Genomic DNA, 16,864 nt, shown 5'->3' with positions numbered 1-16,864 from the left:
ACATGTTTAAGTAAGTGCAAAGGAATTGAAGTTATCCCCTGTATATTATCAGACCATAGTGCGAATGAAATTGGAGATCCATAGCAAAAGAAACTCAAAAAATTTCATAAACACGTGGAAATTGAACAACACACTTCTGAATAACCAATGGGTCACAGAGGAAATTAAAGAAGAAATCAGACAGTTCCTTCAATTAAATGACAATGACAATACAACATATCAGAATCTATGGGACACAATGAAAGCAGTCTTAGGAGGGAAATTCATAGCAGTGAATACACATATTAGGAAAACAGAACAAGCCCAATTAAACAACCTGATGCTGCACCTCAAGCTTCTAGAAAAAGAAGAACAGGACAACCCCAGAGCTAATACAAGGGAGGAAATTATAAAGATCAGAGGAGAAATCAAGGCAATAGAGACTAAGAGAATGAAACAAAACATCAATGAAGCCAAGAGTTGGTTCTTCAAAAGAATCAACAAAATTGACAAACCTTTAGCCAACCTTGTCAGAAAAAGGAAAGAAAAGGCCCAAATCCATGCAATTAGGAATGAAAAGGGTGAAATTACAACAGACCCAGCAGAAATCCAGAGGATCATCAATACCTACTTCTAGAACCTATATGCTAATAAGATGGACAACACAGAAGAAATGGACAGATTCTTAGATACATATGAATTACCAAAGTTGAACGAAGAAGACCTAAAACTTCTGAACAACCCAATATCAACCAATGAAATAGAAAATGTAATTAAAAACTTATCAACTAAGAAAAGCCCAGGCCCTGACGGCTTCACTGCTGAATTCTACAAGACATTTAGAGAGAAACTACTGCCACTACTGTTTAAACTCTTCAATGAAATTGAAAGGGAAGCAATACTCCCAAATTCATTCCTGGAAGCAAGCATCACCTTCATCCTCAAAGCAGAGAAAGACCCAACCGAAAAGGGAAACTATAGGCCAATCTCACTAATGAACATAGATGCAAAAATTCTTAATAAGATAATGACAAACAGAATGCAGAAGATCATCGAGAAGATCATACACCCTGATCAAGTGGGATTCATTCCAGGGATGCAGGGATGGTTCAATATACAGAAATCAATCAATGTAATACACTATATCAATAGAGCCAAGGACAAAAACCATATGATTCTCTCCATAGATGCAGAAAAAGCATTTGACAAAATCCAACATGCATTTATGATAAAAACCCTACAAAAAATTGGAATAGATGGTCTCTACCTCAAACTGATAAAAGTCGTCTATGAAAAACCAACAGCCAATATCATACTAAATGGTCAAAAACTGAAATCCTTCACACTCAAATCAGGAACAAGACAAGGATGTCCACTATCACCACTCTTGTTCAATACAGTTCTGGAAACATTAGCCATAGCAATTAGACAAGAGAAAGAAATAAAAGGAATAAAGATAGGAAATGAAGAAGTCAAATTGTCATTACTTGCAGATGACATGATACTCTATATAGAAAACCCCAAGAACTCCACCAAAAGTCTTCTAGACTTAATAACCAAATTCAGTCAAGTAGCTGGTTACAAGGTCAACACACAAAAATCAATAGCTTTCCTCTACACAAATGACAGACTCACTGAAAGAGAAATAGGGCAAATAATTCCTTTCACAATAGCATCCAAAAAACTGAAATACCTAGGAATCAACCTAATGAAAGAAATCAAAGACCTCTTCTCTGAAAACTATAGCACTCTGAAAAGAGAGATTGAAGATGATATCAGAAAATGGACAGACATCCCCTGCTCCTGGGTAGGAAGGATTAATATAGTGAAAATGGCCATACTTCCAAAACTGCTATATAGATTCGATGAATTCCAATTGAAATCCCAGCAGCATACTTCAAAGACCTTGAGAAAACAATCCAAAAATTCATTTGGAGCAAGAAGAGACCCAGAATAGCAAAAGCAATTCTAGCTAACAGAGACATGGCAGGGGGTATCACAATACCCAACCTGAAACTATACTACAAAGCTACTGTGATAAAAACAGCATGGTACTGGCAAAGAAACAGACCTGAGGACCAGTGGAACAGATTAGAAGATGCAGAAACAATGCCAGACACACTCAGCCATCTCATCTTTGATAAAGGAGCCAAACACCCTCACTGGAGGGAAGATAGCCTCTTTAATAAATGGTGCTGAAAAAATTGGGCTTCAACTTGCCAAAGATTAAAACAAGACCTATATCTCTCACCATGCACTAAACTAAAATCAAAATGGATTAAAGATCTAAATATTAAAATAGAAAGTCTCAACCAGTTGGAACAGAGGTTAGGTAGAACCCTTGAAGACTTCAGTGTAGGAAAAGATTTTATGAATGAAACCTCAGTTGCCTGTGAACTAGCACAATCAACAAGTGGGATATCTTCTTATTAAAAGGCTTCTGCACAGCAAGAGAAACCACCAGCAGTGTGAAGAGACAACCCACAATGTGGGAAAAAATCTTCACCTGCTCTTCCTCAGACAAAGGTCTACTATCTCAAATCTATAAAGAACTTAAAAAGATCAGACCTCCCAAATTTAAAGACACAATCCGAAAATGGGCATCTGAAATGAACAGACATTTCTCAGACAAAGAAGTAGAAATAGGAAATAAATACATGAAAAAATGTCCAACATCACTGGTCATTCGAGAGATGCAAATGAAAACAACACTGAGATTCCACTTCACTCTGGAAAGAATGGCTGCTACCATGAAATCAACCAATAACAAATGCTGGCAGGGCTGTGGGGAAAGAGGAACCCTGTTCCACTGCTGGTGGGAGTGTAGACTGGTGCAACCACTGTGGAAATCAGTATGGAGATACCTCAAAGAACTAGGACCGGAAGTCCCATTTGACCCCGCTATTCCACTGCTGGGGATCTTCCCCAAAGCATTAAAAGAATCATACCACAGTGATATATGTGCACCCATGTTCATAGCAGTGCAGTTTGTGATAGCTAAAACTTGGAAACAGCCCAAATGCCCATCAACTGGAGATTGGATAAAGAAAATGTGGTTTTTTAATAAAATGGAGTACTACTCAGCCATAAAAATGAGAAATTAGAGACATTTATAGCTAAGTGGATGCACATTGAGGTGATACTCTTAAGTGAAATAAATAGGACACACGTGTAAATACTGAATAGTTTCTCTGGTGTGAGAAACTGAAAGTGTAAATATGGACTAAATGTATAATAGGTAATGTGAAATAGGAAGAAAAGGGGCAAAGGGGAAGGAAGTGGGAGGGCTAGGGGAAAGGATAGAAGGGAATGGGATTAATATGAGAAAATGGAAAAATAGGAACAAAATCTTTGCAAATAGGGAGGACTGGAGGGGTTGAAGGGAGGGCTGGGCAAGGGTGAAAAATAAGAACCAAGAGAGACTATGTAAAGGTGCAAATTTCCAATGATGAATGTCATTATATTGTATACCTAAAATGTACCAATGATTAGAATGAATAATCGATAATGCAAAATAGGAAGAAAAGGTCCAAAGGGATAGGGGTAGTGGGAGGGGCAGGGGAAAGGAAAGAAGGGAAAGGAAAAATGATGAGAAATGGAAAAAACGGAAATCAAGTCTTTGTAAATAGGGAAGGGTAGAGGGGGTGAAGGGAGGGCTAGGAATGGGGAAAAAATAAGAACCAAGATGCATTATGTAAAGGCACAAGTTCCCAATGAGAAATGTAATTGTGTTGTATACTTACAATGTACCAATAAAAGAATTTAATTTAAAAAAAACAGTCCTTCAAATAGGTAAGGCAGGTGAATCTTACCCTCATTTTAGGAAGGAAACTTGGAAGCTCAGGGTGATATTGCTGTCTGATTAGCATTTACAGAGGGCTTTACAGCTGACCCTCAGGGCTGTCCTTCTAGATACAGAAATGCTTTTCATACAGAATTGAGGAGATGGACACTCAGAGGATGGGTAACTTTGGTATGGTTACAAAGGAAGTAAGTGGCACTGCAGGTCTAAGATCAGTCTCTTCCGATTCCAGGTCTGTGTCTGTCCCCCTGTACAGACCCAGCACAGTGTCCTCCCTACACAATGTGCTGTGTCTCTGCTCTGGGCTGCCCACCTGAAGTTCAACAATTCTGTGCTTTGGAGACTTCATGGGTATCCAGGGCAAAAGACAATCAGATGTTTTACATAAATTCTTTCCCTAAAATCTTGTCTTCCAGGCACGTGGCTGCATTTGCATTAACTCCCTCCCTCCCTTCCCATTAGCATGGAGGAGGCAAAGAGCTTTAAATCTTCCTCCTGCTTCTAATCATCCCTAGCCACACTTTCCAGAGATATGACCCCCCAACTGTGAGTAAGCATAAAATTCCCAGCTTTTGTATGTATCCCTAGCAGACCACTAAGCTCGTGGAAAAGAGGGGTGCTTTATTCCTGAATTCAATCCATTTATAGGCTTATAAATACATGAATGTGGTGCATACAGCAGCAGCATTTGCGGTGCTATCTGTCTCCGTGTTCCCAACCCTTTCTGATGGTGCTAGATTAGGTCTTAATATTTTCTGTGACTCACAGTGCAGCTCCTAGAAGGGTTATGTAATGAACTGCTAAAATTATTTTGCATATTCGAATATAAACAAAACCCTAAAGCTTGTTGTGAGAAGTTTATATTAATATTCGCTCCCTACATAATAGTGGGTTTTCTTCTCAGTCTTAGTTGTACATTGGAAAAGAGCTTTTAAAACACATAGATGCTTAGGTTACATCCTGTTGTAGGCTGAAGAATACTTCTCCTTCAAGTTCATATATTAAAGCCCTATCCCCCAATGTGATTGTTTTTGGAGATCAGGCCTTAAGGAGGTAATTAAAGCTAAATGAGGTCATAAGAATGAGGACCTAGTCTGATAGGATTTATCTGCTTATAAGAGGACACACAATGTCTCACACAGAGAACAGATCATGTGAGGACACAATGAGAAGATAAACCCAACTCCAATGGCACCTTGATCTTGGATTTCCAACCTCCACAACTGTGAGGAAATGAATTTCTGTTGTTGAAGCCATCAGCTTGTAATATTTTGTTAGGGCAGCCTGAGCTATGAGACAAAATCATAGGAGTGTGGACAGTTTATTTTCAATCATGTACAGGAAAAGCCTTTGAGGAGCTGACACTTCAGCCAAGACCTGAAATAAGACAGAGACAACCTAAAAAGAGACAGGAAGAGGTTCCCAAAGAGCAGATGTCCCAGTAATACTTCGACTTATAGAAGAGAACATTGTGTAGGAAAGACATTGAATAAAATACTCCATAATAACACTTTTAGCTTGTCTTTGTGCAACAAATACGTTTTGTCTGTGAAACCACTTGTATTCAATCTCTAATTTATTATTCATTTTGATAGCCAATGGTAGGAGAAACATTTTCTTGAGGGAGGGCAGCCATGATAAATTCTAAAAATGAATAGATCCTCAGATAAAATGCATAATTTAACTTATCTTTAGATGGAATTAACTCTAACTCTTCTATATTGACCTTACCTGTCCTATTTCAACTTTCAAAAAAAAAAGGATACATTATCTCCCTTAATAATCCATTCCCAAAATTAAAAATCCTAAATCCATGTGGAACTGTAATTAGCCTGTGATGATTTCTCTGATAAACTAAATAATAAGGTATCCTATATGCCAGTTTGATCAAATGGTAGTGATTCTTTGGAGTATTGCTTAGAAAGATCCCAAGGAAATAGCCAGACACAAAGTGTCATGATTGATTATTGATGTCTGCTATAGATGAGAGGGAGCCCATGTGTTTCATACTTTGTGTCTTTAGATTAGCCCATTATTATTTAATTAGATCCAGGACATGAATGTAAAATTCCTGACCACTGTTTTAAGTGCTCTTAAAAATAGTCATTTGTTCTTTAAGAAGGAAAACACACACACACACACACACACACAAACACACACACACACAGACACTGCCATGTTAGCTTCAGAATCATACATACATGTGGATGGGACTGTAGCCCAAACCATAGTGAAACATTATTTGTGTTGCTACTTCAGCACAAAAGATTTTTACATATCACAAACTCCTTGCTAGTATGTTGTTTTCAAGATACTGGCTGTCTTGTATATGTGTGCTTTTCTGATGTAGTAAAGGACACTTTGATTTCCCTTAAAGGATAAATTTATTTCCAGATAGCAAGTTTTCTTGCTAAGTAACATCAGTACAGAATGGCAGACTAATAATGCCACTAGAGGAGCCAAAAACTTATATGATCATTCTAGATTTTAAAATACAATACAAATATGTCCTGTTTTATCAGAACATTAGATAGATTCATGTGTAATAAGGAAACATGATATATATTTCCTTGATAACACATGATATATGAGAGCCATATACAGTGGACCCTCAAGTTTCAACTAGCCTGACATGAACAACTTGGGTTAGTTAGGTTAATGGAAAATTCATCTGCTTCTTCTTATCTATAGTGTGTACCCAGGTAAACATCTAGATCTCAGCTGTATTGACTTAGTTACAACCTACCCTCAGAACTGAAGGATTCTGTAAGTTAAGGGTTCACTGTAATAACTTAAAAAGTACTTCTTGCTAGGCGTGGTGGTATAGCCCTGGAGCCCCAGACTTTGGGAGGCTGGGGCAGAAGGAGGAAAGTTGGAGCCCAGCCAGGGCGGGGCAATCTAGTGAAATCTTGTCTCAAAACAAAACAATAAAAAACACTGGGAATAGCTTAGTGATCTCTGGGCTCAATCCTCAGTACCACAGAAAAAAAAATGCTTCTTACACATTTTAGTGTGTATCAAATGCATTTGAATATCATCTAAGCATTAGGTCTCAATTTGATGTATTTTCAGTCCGGGCTGAAAGGTTGAGGACTGAGTGACTCAACTGTGAAACTCCAGGAATCTTGTATGACACAGATTTTAGCCGTGATTTGTCCTCACTAAAATGTGTCACACAATTACAACTTACTACCTCAGAATCCTGGTAATAGGCTAATATTATTTGTTTTTATTTGTTACATGATAGAGCATATAAAATGCTTTTTAACTAATGAAAAGTTATACTTAAAAAAATAAATAAAGCAAATCAGAAAGGGTAGGTGGGTATTCCTTAACAGTGAAGTATACAATTTAGTTATAGTACATTAAAAGTAGTTACATAATTTGGTGGCTCAAGTCTTTCCACATGCCTTCACCCTTTAATTCAAAATTTAAGGAAAATGTTTAGCACATTCAAAGGTTTTCATTGATAATTCCATTGATTCATCGGGAGCCTTGTTCACTGTACCTTCCTCATCCCGAGCCCCGAAACATCTAGGCCTTGATACCCGGATGTGGGCATCCTCAGTGCCTCAGATGCACTTCAGCTCATTACAGAGTGAGGCAGAGAATTTGGTTATCTAGGAAGTGTTTAACTTCCCTCCCAGAATAGACCAAAATGCTTTGCACAGGCCTGGAAGAACAAGTCCCCCTGCCAAGGAGAAAAGGGTGGAACAATTTGCATAGAATAGCATCTGGAGTCCCTGAGCCCTCAGAGGCTTCCTGGGGGAAGACAGCTTTCCACATTCATGATTGTTTCCTGAGGAAGGAGAGAAAGGGAACTAGGGAGGAGAGAAAAGGAGCAGGAACTCCCTTTGTATCTGTGACCAATATGGTTTCTTTTGATTTTTCGTTCTCCATAGTGAAGGGCTCCCCAGGGCTCCTCATCTGTGTACCTGCCTGCCTATGTGAAATTCGCTCAGCTGCTGCCCTGGACAGGGCGAACGCATCCCATCTATCTCCCTAGCGTCTGCCGAGCTGTGGGCCCAAGGATCACACCCCACAAGCCGCACAAAGGCAGGTCTGTAGGCTGTGGAGGGCACCTCCTCAGGGTCTGCTCTGGGGGATGGGGTGGGGAGGGGCAGCGCTCCTCCACCCCGGAGCAGGCATGGACAGCGCTCTCCCGACCCTCTGGAGTGCAAGATAATTAATGAGTGGTTCAACATGTCAACTCCATTTGTGTCCCAAAGTAACACCTGAGACGGCAACCGAAGTGACATTTTTGGAGAAGAGTTTTTCTACGTCCAGCGGGCATGTTTGAAATCTTGACTTCAGGAATGAATGACAAAGAATGGGAGTTTTTTTTGTGTGGAAACCAGCACCCCCTGGTCTGGGGTGGAAATGGCATTAAATAATTACCCATTATCTCCTCCATCATCAGTATCCTCCTCATCATTATTTAAATATAAGTTTTAGGAAGCATGATTGTGGGCTGAAGGTCTGAGAGGAGGTATACAGAGGAGAAAGGATAAAGTGTTCAGAATAAATAGTAAGGAAGAAGTCAGAATAGAGAAAAGTCAAAAGTTTGATGGTGTCATTTTTACTTCATGAAAGACTTGAATCAAAAGCATGTAATAAGCATTGAGTGGCTGGATCCAGGAGTGGAATCCCTCCAAAATCACTGACAGTGTCTTTCTTGGGTTCTCCATACTAAAGATCCACCCTGGGGCCCTCTACCACTGGGCTACATTCCCAGCCCTTTTTATTTCTTTTCTTTTAAGACAAGATCTCACAAAGTTGCCCAAGAAGGACTCGAATTTAGGATCCTCCTGCCTCAGTGTCCCTCAGTGTTAGAATTACAGGCATGTCCCACCAGGCACAGGTTGTACCCTGCTTTTTTGACAGAGCTTTGGTTAATAAAAATGATTCTACCCTACTGCAATCCTGATCTTTATCATGATGTGTGCAAAACTCTTTCCCCAAAAAAATGTTGTTTTATGTTTTAAAGAGGAATATTTTCTGTAATTAAAACTTCCCCTTAAGCTCATGTAATTTATACTTCTTGAAAAGTGTCTTGTCCCTTTAGAAATGATAAAATATTGCTTCAGTCTATATTGTCCATAATATAACAAATCTACAGACTCATTTGCATTTTCCCTTCAATTCAAAGATTTCGAGTTTCAGTCTCAGAAAAACAGTGTTTATCAATCCTTGTGCCTACCATGTTCTTGGGTCAGATGTAACCTAGGTCTACCTTTTCCACTGACTCTGGATCTGTATCTAATAAATACTCTCCCAGGATTTTGGCTGTCCTTATTTCCTTTCTCTGAGAAGACTCCGAAAATGGGCAATCAAAGAAGAAGAAGAAGAAAAACAAAGCAAAACAAAACAAAAACAAGGCGCTGCCGTTCCATTCGTTCTACCCTGCCCCCATAAAAAGCGAATATTTTCAGGTTGACTGAAAGTTTAACTTTGTTATTTTTTTTTATTTTCCAGGAAAATCCAGCGTGACATGGCATGTGTTCGTGCCCTCTTACTTAACAAATTACATGTTTTTTTGACCTAAGTTCAAAGCTGTATAAATCTCCCTGTCTGTGTTTTCATTGTGCATGGATGTCCCTCTGCCATGAGTGTGGTGGAACTCTGAAATGTGACCTTGGTCTCTCTGCCCAGCCTCCCTCTTTGTCCTCAAGACTTCTAGAAGGTACTGTCAAATATAGGATATTTTCAGGTGGTGAAACCCTGTTACTTTCCTGCTAGGTGTCAAAAAGCAGACATAGCTTGGGAGTAGTATGGATCTAGGCAGGATCCCCATAAGGGAGACTGTCATCATCTTATTTTTCAAAAGATTAGATCCTTGAGAAATAACCGTCTTATTTTGGTGGTTAAAAGAATCAACAGGGCCCAGCATGGTGGGTCACATGGCTATAATTTGAGCAGTCTAGGAGGCTGAGGCAGGAGGACTGCAAGTTCGAACCAAGCCTAGGCAACTTAGCAACTTGGAAAGGCCCTGTCTTACAATTAAGAAAAAAAAAAATTTAAAAAGGGCTGGGGATATAGCTCAGTGTAGAGGCCCTGGTTCACTCCCAGTATGAAAAGGTGGAGGAGGGGGGATCACTAAGGGTTGCAAGATTCTAAACAATTTGAGGTTAAAAGAATCAAAATGATCAAAAAAGAAAACCTCTCTCGGTTGATTTTGAGGAGGATTTTTAATGTACACTGAGTTCTTTTCCAGATCTCAGTGTATTTGAGAATAGAACATTACATATTTCTACATGCTGCTATGTGGCCTCACCTGCCCTGGTGATGGCCACAAAGGGCCCGAGGCAAGCATTGCCTTCTAAGAAGCAGTGGCATTGGATGAGGGTTTTTTAAAGTGGGTCCAAGAAATCCTAACCTCAATCCTTTCTTTCCTCAACAGGCTTGCGGAGACCAAGCCACGCTTTTGCACTGGGTAATGAACGTTGAAATGGTCACGCCTTTCAGCCAAGCCGCTGTTCCCCCTCTTAATGTGCCATTTCATTTTCAAAAGGGACAGATATTCTAGAGCTATAAATCTCTTTCCTTTCTTTGGTCTCTTGCAGCCACTGCCCTTCAGTGGGGACTACCTCTCGGAAGTCATTCACGTTGGGTTGGGAGAGGTCAGCCCTGGCACACAGTCCCCGGCAGGTGGTCAAATATGGAAGCTAGTGCAGGCTCTGGCCCCAAGGTGCTTTAGAGCTGCCCTCTGGAAAATAATGGCCCAGAGTCTTTGTCTACTTCTCCAGGGCTGTCTATGACAGGCTCTGTGTGTGACAGATTGCTGTCCAGACCCTGACCCTGCTGTATCTCTGATCACCTGCCCTCCAATCCCAGCACAGAGCCACTTGACATCCCTCCAGAAAATAAACTCTTTTTACTCTCAAACTAAAAGAAAAAGGAAAGTAATTGTTGGAGGTAGCCATCCAGAGCGTGGCTTAGGAATGAGTGCTGAGGATAGAAGGAAATGCTGAGCATCATAATATTCAAGCATGGCCAGTCTGGCTCACATCACTGGTGCTGTTCTTTTCTCTACATGCTACTCAGATTCCATTTCACTCCTCCTTCTTTTTCAATCTCCTCCCCAGGCCACTGACTCAGTGTATTATCTTTATTTCCTTTCAATTTTTTTTCTTTCTGATTCCTTTAATTTTGACTTCATTTCTTTGTTTCCCTCCCTTTTTCATTCATCTATATGCAAGACCTTATGTTAATCCAACAGTGGATAAAAACACAAGCAAAGCTGAACATTCCTTTGCTCCATTTCTGCATTTTACACAGTATAACACTTATTCCAATCAATGACCATATTTGATGACATGTGATATGTCTCTATGATGAAAGTGCTAACAGGAATCTGGCAGCATTTGAAATTCTACGAAAATTTGTCAAGTGAATGACAGAAAATGAGCTTTCACAAAGGATAGAATATAATTTCCCATTAGCTTATCCTATTCTCTAGAAGTTGATTTTTCAACCTTGGCACTGTTGACATTTAGGGCCAGATAATTTTTTGTCCTTGTCCTATGATGCTAAGATGCATCATAGGATGTTTGGCAACATCCCTGCCCTCTACTCACTAAGTGGCATTGCAATTTCTCCTTCAGTTGCAACACCCAAAAATGTCTCCTGACATTGCTTAATGCTTCCAGGGAAGAAGAACCATCCCCAGTTAAGAACCACTGCTCTATATAAATTCTGTCCAGTACAACTTTCTAAAATGAGCTTTGCCATCTAATATGACAGCCACTGAAAACAAACACTTGAAATGCAGCCAGTTCGAATTATGATTTGCCATCAATGTAAGACACCCACAAGATTTGATGACATAGTACAAAAACATACAAAGTATCACATTGATAGTTGCTAAATTGATTCCATGTTGAAATGATGATAATTTGTATATGTTGAGTTAAATGAAATAAAATGTTTAAATTTTATGTATTTCCTCTTATTCTTCTTTGGCTATTAGAAATGTGTAATGACATGATAAAGCTTGCTTTTATAACTCATATTATATTTCTGCTGAAAAGCATTGCTCTGTATAGTCACTGGGCTTTTGTTTTCGGTTCCCAGTTTATTTTCTTCTTATTTACATTCTTTTCACTCCTTCAAAATCCTCTTGTTGCTACTTTCTGTACTAAGTTCTTTTTTGTATAATTCCACGTCTAGCTTCTTATCTATGTAATCTTAAATCTGTCCTTCTCCAACTATTGTTCCCTTTAAACATAAAATCAGTGAATTGTACTCAAAGATTTAAAAAGTCTCCTACAGCTCTAAAATCTGAAGTCCAATCAGCTGCATTTAATCAAGCACAGCCGCTCGGCTCGTTGTGTCCACTTGGGGGAAAGAAGAAGCTATGAGTTTCTGTGAAAGCTTTCCTCTCAGATGTGGCTGGCCTTAGCTTCCAGGGGAACTCAAAGAAGTATATTCTACAGTATGATGGCTTGGGGATACTGACAGCAATTACTGGAAGGAAACCATCCCATAGTTGAATGAATTTGAGACATCTTGGATTAAACCAATATGGAGAAAGCTGACTGAAGGTGATCTCAGAACCCTATATTGTACTAAAATGCAGAGTAAATCCAAAGATGTATACAGAATGCAATATTTCCACGTGTATGTGCTTGGGGCACTTGTATATTGCTTTGGATTTTATCATGAGAGTGATGAGAATCCACTAAAGCTAGAAGCAGCAAGAGTGGTTGATGCATAGAATGGTCCCTCTGGGCACTGTAGATGTCAGATTGGAAGCATAAAGCGGGGGATCAGGAAGAGACCCAAAGCCCGGTAAGGAAGCCATGCTAATTGCCCAGACTAGATTTTCAAGGACTAAAAAAAAGGAAAATTTGAAAGACGTTTGCAAAATTAAACCAACATGATTTAGTAGACCCAACATGATTTAGAGGGCCTAGGTAGGCCTCATTTCTGGCTTGGCAACTCATTGGATAGTGGTGGCTCCATCAATAGGTTTACAGCCTAATTAAGAACACAGCCTTGTAAATGGGTAATTATAATGCAGTATGTTGCATGAAAATGAGAAATAGGTACAAGGCACTGTGAAGGCAGGCAGAAGCCCTAAACTATACACATACAGAGAGAGAGAGAGAGAGAGAGAGAGAGAGAGAGAGAGAGAGAATGTGCAAGAATCAAGATCTTTACAACTGCAGCAACATTTAGAAATGTTCCAATTGCTCATATTTTTAAAGATTAGATAAGTGTTTAAAATTCAGTTTTGTAGGCTGAATGTATAGCTCAGTGGTAGCATATTCCTAGCATGTGCAAATCCCCGGGATCAACACACACACACACACACACACACACACACACACACACAGAGAGAAAAAGATTCAATTGTGTACTGAAAAAAAACAGAGGTTGTTGGGGAGGAGCTTACAAAATTATAAAAATATTTACTAAGGAAAAACAAGCAAGACAATTTAAATTACAAAACCTTTTACATTTGTCCCTGAAAACTAAATATAACATTAAGATATGCCATCATATGGTACTTTCACTTAACTAGAAACATTGCTTTTTTAAAATTAATTTTATTGGTAGATTTTAGGTATACACTATAATGACATTCATCATTGGAAATTTGCACCTTTACATAATCTCTCTTGGTTCTTATTTTTTCTCCCTTCCCCTGCCTTCCCTTCAACTCCTCCATCCCTCCCTATTTACAAAGACTTTGAGAAACATTGCTTTTTACAGCAGCAATGAGAACTCTTCTTTGTGTGAAGAAAGAGTTCCTCATGGTCACTGTGCTTAACATTCTAAACAACATGTGCGGTTGTTGGGGAAAAGTACTTCCACTCTTAGGGTGGGTTGACTTGGCTTAAGTAGTCAAGAAGGGAGGTCCCTTGGGGTGAAATGAAAGCTCTGTAACTGTGTTCAGTTTCTTGATGACTTTGGTTCCAATATAGCTTGTGTTCTTTCACAATTTCATTCTGAAATCCATTAGAAATAAGTTCCAAGAGAACAGCCTAGTGCTTTATTTAGAAGCTATACTTTTAAGATTTATCTAATTTGCAAACTAAGGGAAGCAATAATTAGGAAGTTGGGGCACATTTAATAATTTATTTGGATGCTGTATTGATTCTAAGTTAATAGAAATTCCTAAACTATGATTGAATTTCCAGCAGTGTAAGCGCTATTTTTTACCAGGTATTTATAAGAATCTGAGCTGTCTTAACTTTATCATGCCTGTCCTCCTCATTCTGTGCTCTGCCAACTTCTGTAAATCCTACAGAATAAAAAGTATTCAGAAATTTCATACAAACATGTAAGAGTCGCTGGTATTAACATCTCTTGATTAGTCATGTTAATGGTACTGAAAATAGGAAAGACAAAATGCTTCATTTTAGACATACAGCTTGATGTCATCCTTATTAATAAATATTTTCAGGAAATGCTGATCGATTATCATCCTGTGTCACTGGCTTTTAGTTTCACCTCTCCCACTCATTAGTAAAAGTGAAATTCCTAAAAGGACATAGAAGCCAATTCATAAACTACACACATAGCCTGAATGGCTGGGGACACTCTAATGGCCTGGCCCAATTACCTGTGTAAGGAAGAGACCAAGTGAAGGGCACAGGGATGCAGAACTAGGATGTGGGAGAGGTGGCCCTAAGGGTAGCAGCCATGGAGGCCACCCTCAGCCTGGCTGGTAGGTATTGGCATCAGGATGGAGACCAATCCGAGGAAGTCGTGGGCTGAGGGTGGTGCCGAACAAGTGGGCCATGCTCTTGCAGGCAGATAGAGGCCAGGAAAGTGGGGAGAGAGATCATGCCCAGATGGTCACACAGGCTGGCAGTGCCAAGAAGCAAGGCCCCAGAAGGGCTACCAAGTTATTTGTTTTAAACAACAGCAAGCAGGGATGAGGCTATTGGTGAAGATTAAGTTACCACAAGTCCTGCTGACACCTGAACCAAGCTCTGATTCTTGACTTATTGAAAATATTCTATACATTGGCTAGATACAGCCTCTATTCGCTACCAAAAATCTTGTGGTTAAATTTCAGCTAAAAGGAATGCTTAAAAAACTAACAGACAGTCTTAGAAACAAACTCCAAGCACATTATCTCCACCTACGTTGTGTCCATTGTCAAAAAGGTGGAGCAGGACAATTGTGGGTGAATGCATGCGTGGTGGACTGAGTCCAAAGATGACACTTCTGTTTCCAGATTGGGGGCCCCCAGTCAGAGGGTGATTTACACGTCAGTCGCAGTGTGGTGGTCAATGTTCCAGGCTGTCAGCTCCGCACCGCCCTCAGAGCTCCAGCTACATGGGGCATTGAAAGGTTAGTCAAAGAGCACATTGTGTTGCTCTTGCTGCAGGAACGGCTGCACTAATTTGAATTGTGACTTGGCTTGTCTTCCCCCCACTCTTTTTGAGAGTTGAGCTGGGCTTGTGTCAATCATTGGTGTCCCATCATTCAAGCTTTGAGGGAACAATCCCTTCCTAATCCTTGAAGATGTTTTTAGGATACATTTAGTTAGTCATCTGGGACTATGTCATCCAGTTTTGTATAGCAGTCACCATGACATTTTTTGCAGACTTATGGAAGGCATGGGTCATAGCTGGTGCATTTAATTTGTACATTAGTTGGGGGATGAAGTATTGGAACCAGAGGTTTGACTTTGAGTCCTGTCTTTGCCATCTGTTTTGTGCCTCGGTTTACTTTTTTTTATAAAATTAGGGTATTATCTATCTCTCATTGTGAAAACAATGTACATGATAACTTGGCAACCTACAGTTACTGTACAAATCGACATGATTATTATTGATTGTTGTGGTATTCAGGGGGAATCCACATCTGAACCAAAGATCAAATCTGGTGTAATCAGCTCTGCACGTTAAAGAATATAGGTCAAGGGATTCTGGGAGCCAGGCGTAGCCATGGTGTTTATATGACCTACAGAAGTTGCTGTTTTGTATTTGAGCCCAAGTATGTGGCAGGAGGATTGTGATATATTCTCCTTATACAGGCATAAAAAATGACCACAGCAGCCAGGCCAACTTTTGAACCTGCAAGAGGTGGAAGAGGAAAAGGAGAAGGTGATTTGAGCCAACTCTCAAAACAGTATTCAAGTAGGGACTTTCCCTCTCATGCAAAGATAAAATACAGACAAACTACTCAGGATGCCCCTGAAGAGGTTCGTAATCATGACTTTAGGAGAGAATTGGAAGAGAGAGAGAGAGCTGCTGCAAGAGAGAAAAATAGGGATCGTCCAACCTGAGAACACACAACCTCCTCCTCAGTGTCAAAGAAGTCTCAGTTAGACCAGATTCCTGCTGCCAACCTTGATGCAGATGATCCTCTAACAGATGAGGAAGATGAAGATTTTGAGGAGGAGAGTGATGACAATGATACTGCAGCTCTTCTTGAAGAACTGGAAAAAATTAAAAAGGAAAGAGCTGAAGAGCAGGCCAGGAAGGAACAGGAACAAAAAGGTGAAGAAGAAAGGATTCGTATAGAAAACATTTTTAGTGGAAATCCTCTCCTTAATCTCACTGGCCCATCCCAGCCGCAGGCCAGCTTCACAGTCAAAAGGTGGAATGATGATGTTGTCTTCAAGAATTGTGCAAAAGGTGTAGATGATCAGAAGAAAGACAAAAGATTTGTAAATGATACACTGCGATCTGAATTTCACAAAAAGTTCATGGAGAAATATATTAAATAGTACAGTTTTATGTGCTTAATTAAATTCTGTAAAATGTTAAAAAAAAAAAAAAGAATGTAGGTCAAGATCAGATCTTTCAGATTCAAATGGTTTCTATGAAAGCCTGAAGTATCAAGGATCACTAGAATCAGAGATTTTTTTATTGTAATGTTTGCTTTATAGCATATTTTAAGTGCCCACTAATTATGAATATTAGTTATAAATAATGATTGTAACTGCCAAATAAAATTTGCATTCATCAGAGGGAATTGGCGCATACACATATGACATTTTTTTGACAGGAAGTATGACTGAAACAGCTCATCTTTGTGATATGCCCCTACCTTTCAAAGGTACTCTCTCTCCTTCCATGGGGATTTCTCCCATTTTTCTAGTTTTACCACATGACTGGA

At 39.6% G+C, this 16,864-nt stretch overlaps 1 pseudogene; it reads left to right on the top strand.

The window, feature by feature from the left end:
* Positions 1-15,753: 15,753 nt before the first annotated feature.
* LOC101708439 (spliceosome-associated protein CWC15 homolog pseudogene) lies at positions 15,754-16,515 on the top strand (annotated as a pseudogene).
* Positions 16,516-16,864: the final 349 nt, after the last annotated feature.

The sequence above is a fragment of the Heterocephalus glaber genome, unplaced genomic scaffold, assembly GCF_053883595.1.
Source record: "Heterocephalus glaber isolate CG9 unplaced genomic scaffold, H.glaber_assembly_v1.0 deba00001550, whole genome shotgun sequence".
In the NCBI taxonomy this organism is placed as follows: domain Eukaryota; kingdom Metazoa; phylum Chordata; class Mammalia; order Rodentia; family Bathyergidae; genus Heterocephalus; species Heterocephalus glaber.
The sequence above is the reverse complement of the archived record's forward strand: the minus strand, read 5'-3'. Positions and strand labels throughout refer to the sequence as shown.